Genomic DNA, 9,749 nt, shown 5'->3' on the forward strand with positions numbered 1-9,749 from the left:
CTGATTGTTATTGTTTCCTTTCTTTTGCATACATTGTGTTTCATTTGCTCTTTTTTTTTTTTTTAGTTTCCTAAAGTGAAAGTCGAGTTCATGGCTTTGAATCTTTTTTTCTTTTTTAATATAGATATTTAGTGTTATTTTTCCCTAATTATTTCTTTAGCAACATCCCACAAACTTCAGTATGTTTTGTTTTCATTTTTATTCAGTTCAAAATGCTTCCTAGAAGAAGTACTTATAAAATGGTGGAGTGAAGACTTCCCAAAATTTCCCCTCCATAAAAGCAATGAGAACATTGTGGCAAAAATTATCAAAATTCAAAATTCTAGAAATTAATCAAAGGCTTACAACAATCTGAGGATGTTTTTTCAAGAAAATCACTTGAGTTTCAGTAAGAGTGACCTTTGCAGAGTTTTAACTTGCCCTGTTCCCATCCCCCATTACCTAACTCTATGGTAGCCTTGGAAACCAATAGTCTTGTAAGCACAGTAGCTGTGAAAATCAGCAGCCAAGCAGGTCCTGGAGGGATAAAAAAGGGTTTGGGGCTTCTCAAAATGCTCCATCTCCAGAGCATTTTCACCATTTGACCAATCTGGAAGCTCTTTGGAAAAGCTCTGAAAATGAAGCATTATTTGACCTCACCCAGAGCATGCTCTGTGCAAGCAATATATAACCAAAGAACTTATCAAAAAGGATGACAAGCAATTGTTTAACATCACCACTATCTGAAGCAATGATGACATTGGGGCTTACACCAGGCTGACCCAAACAAAACAAAACAAACAAACAAAAAAACTTAAAAGGAAGAATGGGGAATGAGATATTCATAAAGGGATTTAAAAACTTTCAACATACTTCTAGAAATCTAAAAGGCTCTGTGCATGCATAGGGCTGTGTGCAGGCCCAGAAAAGAACTGACAGGGCCCTAATCTCTCACCTCAGGCTGACCTTGAAGCTCTGCATGAGCAGGAAGTACAAGTTAAAACAAAATTGTAAAGTGCCTGCCAGACCATTGGAGGCTCACCTTAATAAACACATAGAACCACCTGGCAAAGCTTGGTTGACTTATTGGTTCAAAGCATTTAAGTAAATCTCTGTCCAGTCATTACCTGGCCACTAAAGCTACCTGCAGAGACTTCAGAGGATACATACCAAGAATACAGACTTTACGGGGTTACCCAGGAAAGACTAAACAAACAAACAAACATCAGCTGTTACAACAACCATAACAGTCACAAAGTAACTCCAAGCTAGGGGGAGGGGGACCTGATTTTCAGAGTTCCCACATTTTATTCATTTATTTTAAATGCACTGTTTTTGTTTGAAACAAAAGAAGTATGAAACATGCAAAGAAGCATAAAAACATGGCCCACCTGGAAAAACACAGGGGAGAAAAGTAGTCAATGGAAACTCTCCTGATGAAAACAAGATGTTGGACTTACTTGACAAAGACTTTAAATCAGCGATTATAAGTATGTTCAAAGAACTAAAGGAAACCATGCCTAAAAATTAAAGGTAATTATGAGACTGATGTCTCCTCAAATATACAATATTAGTAGGTAGGAATTATAAAAACAAATAATTAGAAATTCTGTAGTTTAAAATAATGATAACCGAAATTAAATTCACTTAGAGAGACTCAACAGCAAATTTGAATTAGCAGAATAAATAATCAATAGGCTTGAATATAGGTCAATTCAGATGATCTAGCCTGAGGTACAAAAGGGAAAAAAAAATGAAGAAAAAAGAGCAGAGCCTCAGAGACCTGTGGGATATCATCATACCCAAGTTTGCCAACATATGCATAATAGGAGTCCCAAAAGGAAAGGAGAGAGAAAGAAAGCAGTAGAAAGAATATTTGAAAACTTAGTAGCTGAGAACCATCTGAAGGTAATGAAAAACATTGATCTACACATCCAAGAAGTTAAATGATCCATGAGTAAGATAAACACAAAGAGATCCACATATAGATACATTGTAGTCAAATTGTTAAAAGCCAAATCAAAGAAAGAATATGACAGCAACAAGAGAAATGTGACTCATCACATACAAGGAATCCACAATAAGTTTATAGCTGACTTCTCACCAGAAACCAGGGAAGCCAGAAGGCCATGGATGACATATTCAAAGTGCTAAAAGAAAAAGACTATTGGCCAAAACTATCTTTTAAAAAACTAAGGAGAAGAAAAGACATTTCCAGATAAACCAAAACTGAGGGAATTTGTCACTTAGCAGACTTATCCTCCAAAAATACTCTTAAAGGGAGTCACTGAGACTGAAATGAAAGGACAGTAGACAGTAATTTGAATCCACACAAGGAAATAAAGAGTATCAGTAAAGGTAACTACATAGGTAACTATAAAAGCATGATGCATTTTTATTAAAATATTGAAATTAGATTCACACACCAAAATAATCTAATCTTTTAAAGTGTACAAATTCAGTGGTTTTGAGTATATTCAGAATTGTGCAATTATCATCACTATTGAATTTTAGAATATTTTCAGCCCTAAAAAAAAGACCCATATCCATTAATAATCTCTCCATTCCCTCCTACCCCCAGGCCTTGGGAACCACTAATATACTTTCTGTCTCTATGCCTATTCTTGTCATTTAACATAAATGAAGTCATAAAATATGTGCCTTTGTGACTGGCTTCTGTCACTTAGGATTTTTTTTTTTTTTTTTAAAGATTTATTTATTTATTTGAGAGAGAGCATGAGAGGGGGAGAGTCAGAGGGAGAAGCCGACTCCCCGCTGAGCGGGGAACCCGATGTGGGACTCGATCCCAGGACTCCAGGATCATGACCTGAGCTGAAGGCAGTCGCTTAACCAACTGAGCCACCCAGGCGCCCTGTCACTTAGGATGTTTTTAAGGTTCATCCACATTGTAGTACATTATCAGTACTTTATTCCTCTTTATAGCTAAATAATATTCCATTGTATGGATATACCATGTTTGTGTATACATTCATCAGTTGATAGACATTTGTGTTTATTACAGTTTCCACTGTTTGGCTACAATAAATAATGCTGCTATGAAAATTTATGCACAAGTTTTTGTGTATGGACATATGTTTGTAACTTTCTTGGGTATACACCTAGGAGTAAAATTGCTAGGTCATATGGTAACTCTTTAACTTTTCAAAGAACTGCCAAACTATTTTCCAAATAGCTGCACCATTTTACAAGCCCACCAACAACATATGAGGATTCTGGCTTCTCCACATCTTTGTCAAAACTTGTTATAGTCCATGATTTTTACCATCCATGTGGGTATGAAGTGTTATCTCATTGTGTTTTTCATTTGCATTTGCCTAATGACTAATGACACTGAGCATCTTTTCATGGTATTATGGGCTATCTTTATTCTTTGGAGAAATGTCTGTGCAAACCTTTTGTTCATTTTTAAATTGGGTTATTTGTCTTTTTATTGTCAAGTTGCAAGCATCCTTTATATACTGTGGATACTAAATCCTTATGAAACATATGATTTACAAATATTGTCTCCCATTCCATGGACTGTTTTTTTTTTTTTACTTCTTGATTGTGCTTTTTGATGCACAAAAGTGGGGGGGTTTTTTGTTGGTTTTTTGTGGGGATTTTTAGAGACAGGGGAGGGGGAGAAGGAGAGAGAGAATCTTATGTAGGCTCTATGCCCAGTACAGAGCCCAATGTGGGGCTCAATCTCATAACCCTGAGATCATGGCCTGAGCCTAAATCAAGAGTCCGAGGCTTAACTGACTGCGCCACCCAGGTGCCCCATTTTTTTTTCTTTTTTTGATTTTTGAGAACTATGAAGTCCTTGCAAGCATAGCTCATTTCTGTAGATTATTTTCCAAAGTTGTACAAAATGGAACCAAAATGGAAAATCCCTCAAGAACATGAAGAGGTATAACATTTAAAGCTACGAATACCCAGTAGCAAGTGTTCCAGCCTGCAGCTGCCAGCCGCCTTCTCTTCCTGTTCCCAAGAGTTAGTGGGATGGAAGCATCTTCCCTGTGACTGTTTTCATTTCTTTTTTCTCGACCTCTGGGTGTGCACGGTTCAGCACCTTGAGGAATTCGGCTGTTTTTGCCCACATACATGTGTGAATATCAGCCTTAGAGCACTTGATGTGCTAGCGCAGATTGTCCTGGAACGGGTGGATCAGGTTGATGGCGTTGTCTCAAGCATTGGCATTGGTGTGGCGAGGGAACGACCCGATGGTAATACAGCCAGTGCTGTTACCCATGGCAGCATCCATGTCTTTCAGCTCCAGAGGAGCTTCCCTGTGGCTAAAGAGGACATGTAGGGCTCTGTGCCTGGTTCTGCGTCCTTCTTTGAACTCTTGCATGAACACTTTTCCAGTGACCACATCGTCGTCATCATTAAACACTGTGCTGAAGACTACTGTGACTCTGTCCTTTTTAGACTCAACATACATCCCTCCAGTGGATAACTGCCCTGTTCTCTCCTTCCCTGCCCTCTTCTTGGAATTGGAAGTCTTTCTCAAAGACAGAGGCAAAACAATTTCGTTTCAACATGCCAGCCTTGATGCACAATGGATGTCGGCAGATTTTCAAGGTCATATAGCAGAGACATTGTGTCCTGATTTGGGATTTACCAAGCAACTCCAGTACACTATCTTTAATAGCTCATCCGCACCATGTGCCTGAACTTCCTTGTTGAATTTCAAAGAAATACTGATCATCACTTTTGTTTTGTCTCCATTAGGATTTGAAATATGATAGAGGACTCCATCAAAATCTGCACATGTTACTTCGACTATTTCTGATTTGTCACCAGCAGCCGCTTTCTCGACCTTGAGTGTGAGCGTCCCCTCAATGATGTGGTTGTTCACCTCTAGCAGGATCTCAGCAGCGCCTCCCACCCACCCATCCCTGCTAGCAAGCCCGCACTCACCTGCCCAGCCTCCTCCCCCACAGCCACCTCATCGACCTGTGCTGATTGGTTTATTGTTATTGATTTCTAACTGCTTTTGAGTTTACCCTGGTGATTTTTTTCAGAACATTTTTCATCTTACAGGCTTTCAAACTTAATCATTGTATGATTTCCTGAACCTGGAACGGCTTCTTTGTGGAATTAGCCATTCTGTATTTATTCATCATACCATTCAAATTTTCTAGGTGGTGTTTGCATCTTCCAACAGAAACCATTAGTGATACCTTGTGTTTCTGCCAAGCATCTTGTAAGCAACACGTATTTGAATTTTGATTTTAAAAAGAATCTGAAAATCATTGCTTTGTCCTCTTCCTTTTATGACATAGCTGTTCTCTTTGATCTAACTTCAACCCTTTTATTGCATGTTTCCTATTTTTTTATGATTTGCAGTTTCATTTGCTTTCTGCCTTGTACTATATGGACTGTATCTTATCTAAACATGTTTTCTGCACTTATTTTGTTTTATTTCTCATTAAGTTTTATACTTTTGTTGACTTTCTCCTTGAAACTCTTGCTTCCTTCAGCATCCATGAAGCCATGTATCTCCTGAGTTTTGGTCTTCCCTCTGGCACTTTCTTCTCAATTATGATGTTTGGCTGTCCTCTCTTCCCATTCCTCAAATGTTGTGCTCTTCAGAGCTCCCCTTTTCTTCCCAACCCACTTTCCCCGGGCCATTTCATCCCATTCCTTGTATTTAATTATCATCCATACACTAACAATTCCCAATCTTTTAGATCTATCCTAGACCCCTCTCCTGAACCCAAGCCCATAGACATCTAACTAACTACCAGATATCCCCATTTGATATCCCCCAGGCACATTAAACACAATGTACTCAAAATAACACTCATTTTTTTCCCAGTAAGTAAACTGCTCCTCTACCAGAATTTTCCCTCCAGAAAGTGACAGCCCTATCCACCTCAAACCTAAAGCCAGAAAACCTGGGAAGATATTTAACTCTCCCATTTCCCTCAGCCCCCACATCACTCACCCACATCTTTCAGTATTCTTGATTCTGGATTCTACATAACGGTGGAACTCATCTTCATCTCCCTATCTACAGAGCCTCTGCTATGGAGACAGGTGACTACCAGCTCTTACTTGGATCCTGCAAAGGCTGCCTAATTGATCTTTTTCGATCTATCTTCCCTCCTGCAAACAGGAGAATCCTTTAAATGCAAATCTGACTGTATTGTTCCCCCACTTAAAATGCTTCAACTGGGACACCTGGGTGGCTCAGTCAGTTAAGCATCTGCCTTTGGCTCAGGTCATGATCTCAGGGTCCGGGGATCGAGTCCCACAATGGGCTCCCTGCTCAGTGCGGAGTCTGCTTCTCCCTCCTCCTCTGCCCCTCCCCGCCTCCACTTGTGCTCTCTCTCTTGCTCGTTCTAGCTCTCTCTATCTCAAATGAATAAATAAAAAATCTTTAAAAAAACTATTTAATGGATTTCCATTACATTTAAATAAGTCTTAGAAGTCCCTCCTCGATCTTGACCTCACTCATCTCTGCCACCTCTTCTTGAGCTACCCTCCATGTCTCTCTATATTCTCCAGCCATAGCTATATTACATTTAGTTCCTTGGACATGTTAGGTACCCTATGGCAGACACTGAAAATTTCCCCCAGTGTCCATTGTCTTCTTTTTAGTAATAGAACTGATCTCACTCTGGATTATGTAGGACACGTAACTGCTAGTTACTACATTTTTTTTTTTTTCCCCTAGTTACTATTTTTACCAGCCTCCCCTGCTATTAGGTGTGACTCTGTGACCCAGCTTTCATGAACGGAATGTGTGGAAGAGTGATATGTGCAACTTTAACTTCACTTCCTTAAAAATAACTTGATTGCCCTTTGTTCCTTCTTTAGGGCTGGGGCTGGTGAACAACCTTTGACCATGTGAATGAGGAAATACACCAGGAGGATGGGAAGACTGGAAAATGGAGGAACCTGTAACCATAAATGATGATGTGGTGCACAGACATTTGAGTTCTTAATTATAGCAGTTAATCTGTGTGTCCATCAGCATTGTCTGGGTTATGCTGCAGTAACAAACAACCCTTAAAGCTTAGTGGTTTAACACAACTGAGGTTTATTTTTCACTCATGTTACATGTCCAGCACAGGTCATTAAGGTGGCTCTGCTCATGTAGTCACTCAGGGTTCCAACTTAACTGAGGGCTTCATCTAAATATATTCTTTAGTGAGCACACAGGTGAAAGGGCACTCGGCAAACTGTGTTCTGTCTCTTAAAGCTTCCAGCTGGAAGGCACACCACACTCACAATGCAAGTCAACCTTCTCACCTAATTCAAAGAGGATTAAGAACAGACAATCTTACTATGTTTCCAGAAGAAAGAGAAAACAAGAATATGTGTGACTAGTCCTAATGACTCTCTCAGCTTCTGCCTTAATGTGTCTTAGGCTGTGTTCTCTCGAAAGAGGTAACCTCTGTTTCTCTTGTTCAAATGTTTGTAGGATTTTTTCTCAATGGTTTCAAAATATATATTCCAAGGATCTCACAAGACTGTATCTTCTCAATAATTCTTCCTGCAATCATTACCCTTGGGAATCCTAAGTGACTATTCCCTTTGCATAATGTTTCCCAAATATTTATCTAAATATCTGAACTTTCTCCAAAGCTCCAGTCCTAGATTTCCAACTGCCCACTACCTGTCAAACTTGACAAGCTAAATACAACTGACTGTATTACTTTCAACCCCCCCTTAAATCTGATTCTTCTATGTTTTTGTTTTGTTTTGATTTATTTCTCTCTGTATCTCCAACCCCTAGACTAGTGCCTGGTATGAGAAGAGGCACTATATACTGAATGAATGAATGAATGAATGAATGAATATTATCAAGATTTGACAATGGCTTGCAAACCTGGAATCTTCTCTGACTCCAATCTCCTCCTTACTAGTCTGTACACGGCCCTTCTACCTAGCTTGTCAGGCGCTCATTGCCTATCAACTAGGTTATTATAATAGCTTTCTCAAAGTCATCCCCATCACCAAATTTTTTCATTCTTCCTCCCATTTTATGCAATGTTCCCACATTAATTTCCTTGAAGCATGTGACATTCTGTCACTCATTCTACATCCTTATAAGGAGCACATTCACATGGAAGCAGTATGTTCCAAAGGTAAACACAAATAAGGCACAGTCTCCACGCTTGAGCAGCTCACAACCCAGTGGGAGACAGATGTGCATCTAGAGACACAGAACAGAGAAAGCAGAGCCAAAATAGAGGAGCACAAACGGGGAGTGACAGATGTGACAGATGCTGAATCAGTCAAGGAGTCACAGAAGAGGGGACATTTACTCCATGTCCTAACAGACAATTAGACATTTTCCAGAACTGGTATTAGAGGGAAATAGCAACAATGCATCTTTTGAGTCAGGAGGGGAAAAAATATGAACACCAACTGAGTTTAGCTTGGGAGTGGGCAGGGATTGATGGCAATTTTTTCTGAGGGCCTCTGTTTCGTCTCTGACGCCCAAGAAGGATGAAGGCTGAGTCCCTGTGTTGTGTGGTCTTCCAGGGAGGCCTGGAAGTGCTGTCAGCGGGTCAGGATGGCTTCGGTTCCCCATACCTGCTGGAAACCTCTAGCTATGCCCACAGCATTCGATCAGGTTCTACAAACAGGTACTAATGTATTGGCACCGGCGTTTGACTGCATTAGGAAGCTGCTGTTCTCTGTTCTTTCTTGCACATTTCCACAATTCAAGAGGAAGTTTGGCTTTCACGAGAATCTTCAGAGGCACACTGCTTTCCAGGGCAGGAAGCCTGAAGTCAAAGGAATTGCTGCATGGATTTTGTAAATTCATAGCAGACCTGATGGCTTAGAAGCAAAGCCATGGCAATGGTTTATGTACATAAGCCAGACGTGTTTGAGAAAGAAAATAGGAGGGTTTTGGTGGGGGGTATTATTTTGAGAATTCTAGGGATGACTTTGAATATAGAGCCAAAGCTCGGAAAATTAAAAGCATAGACTTTGTAAATAAGCCACAGAGAAGGGAAAGATTACAAAATAGCTGCTTTTGCTATATGACATCATGCCGCCCCCTCCCTCTCCCCAACCCCCCCGCCACAAAACACATCAAAAGGAACAGAGTCTGACCAGCAGGCAGAAAGATGTGGAATTTTGTAATTTACTTTAAGTGTCTCTTTTGTACAAGGCTCTTGGAGAATAAAAGAAAATTCCCTTTTAAGAAGGGATCATATAACCTGATGACGGTGATGGACAAATCCTCTTTACAGAGACACATGAAGACTGTTCTTTGTCTTCATACTGACCTAGACTGGCTCTTGTGCTTGTGCTTCCAGAAAGCATACAGCTTTTGATAAGATCTTCTAGAAATGTTCGTGGACCTTTGCCTGATGAATTTCCAAAAGGACTAGAAACGCCACTTTACAAAATACATAGGATGTTGAGGTCACCTAAATGAGCTACCAAACACCAGCAGAAATAGGGGAATGGATTAAGCAGATTCCCTCCCTCTCCCCCCATCATTTGATGAACCCTTAGAAAAGAGACCTGGAGGCTTTTAAAAGAGAAAATCTAAGCCCTTAACAGTTCTCCAAGGCACACCCTAGAAAAGACTTTATAGCTAAATAATAATTCTTAGGCAAATTAAATTACCTTTACAGTAAGAAGCACACTATTCTTACTTTACACTAAGAACTACAGAGGATTACCTCGAAATCTCCTTGACATTGGTCTAGAATTGCTTTATGATAAAGAATACCTGAAAGGCGGGTCTTCTTTCTTTCTTTCTTTCTTTCTTTCTTTCTTTCTTTCTTTCTTTC

At 39.8% G+C, this 9,749-nt stretch overlaps 1 pseudogene; it reads right to left on the minus strand.

Moving 5' to 3' along the window:
* Positions 1–3,973: 3,973 nt before the first annotated feature.
* LOC116634703 overlaps positions 3,974–9,749 on the minus strand; it is a 25,616-nt pseudogene continuing 19,840 nt past the window's right edge.

Source organism: Phoca vitulina, unplaced genomic scaffold (assembly GCF_004348235.1).
Source record: "Phoca vitulina isolate PV1807 unplaced genomic scaffold, GSC_HSeal_1.0 scaffold9, whole genome shotgun sequence".
In the NCBI taxonomy this organism is placed as follows: Eukaryota; Metazoa; Chordata; class Mammalia; order Carnivora; family Phocidae; genus Phoca; species Phoca vitulina.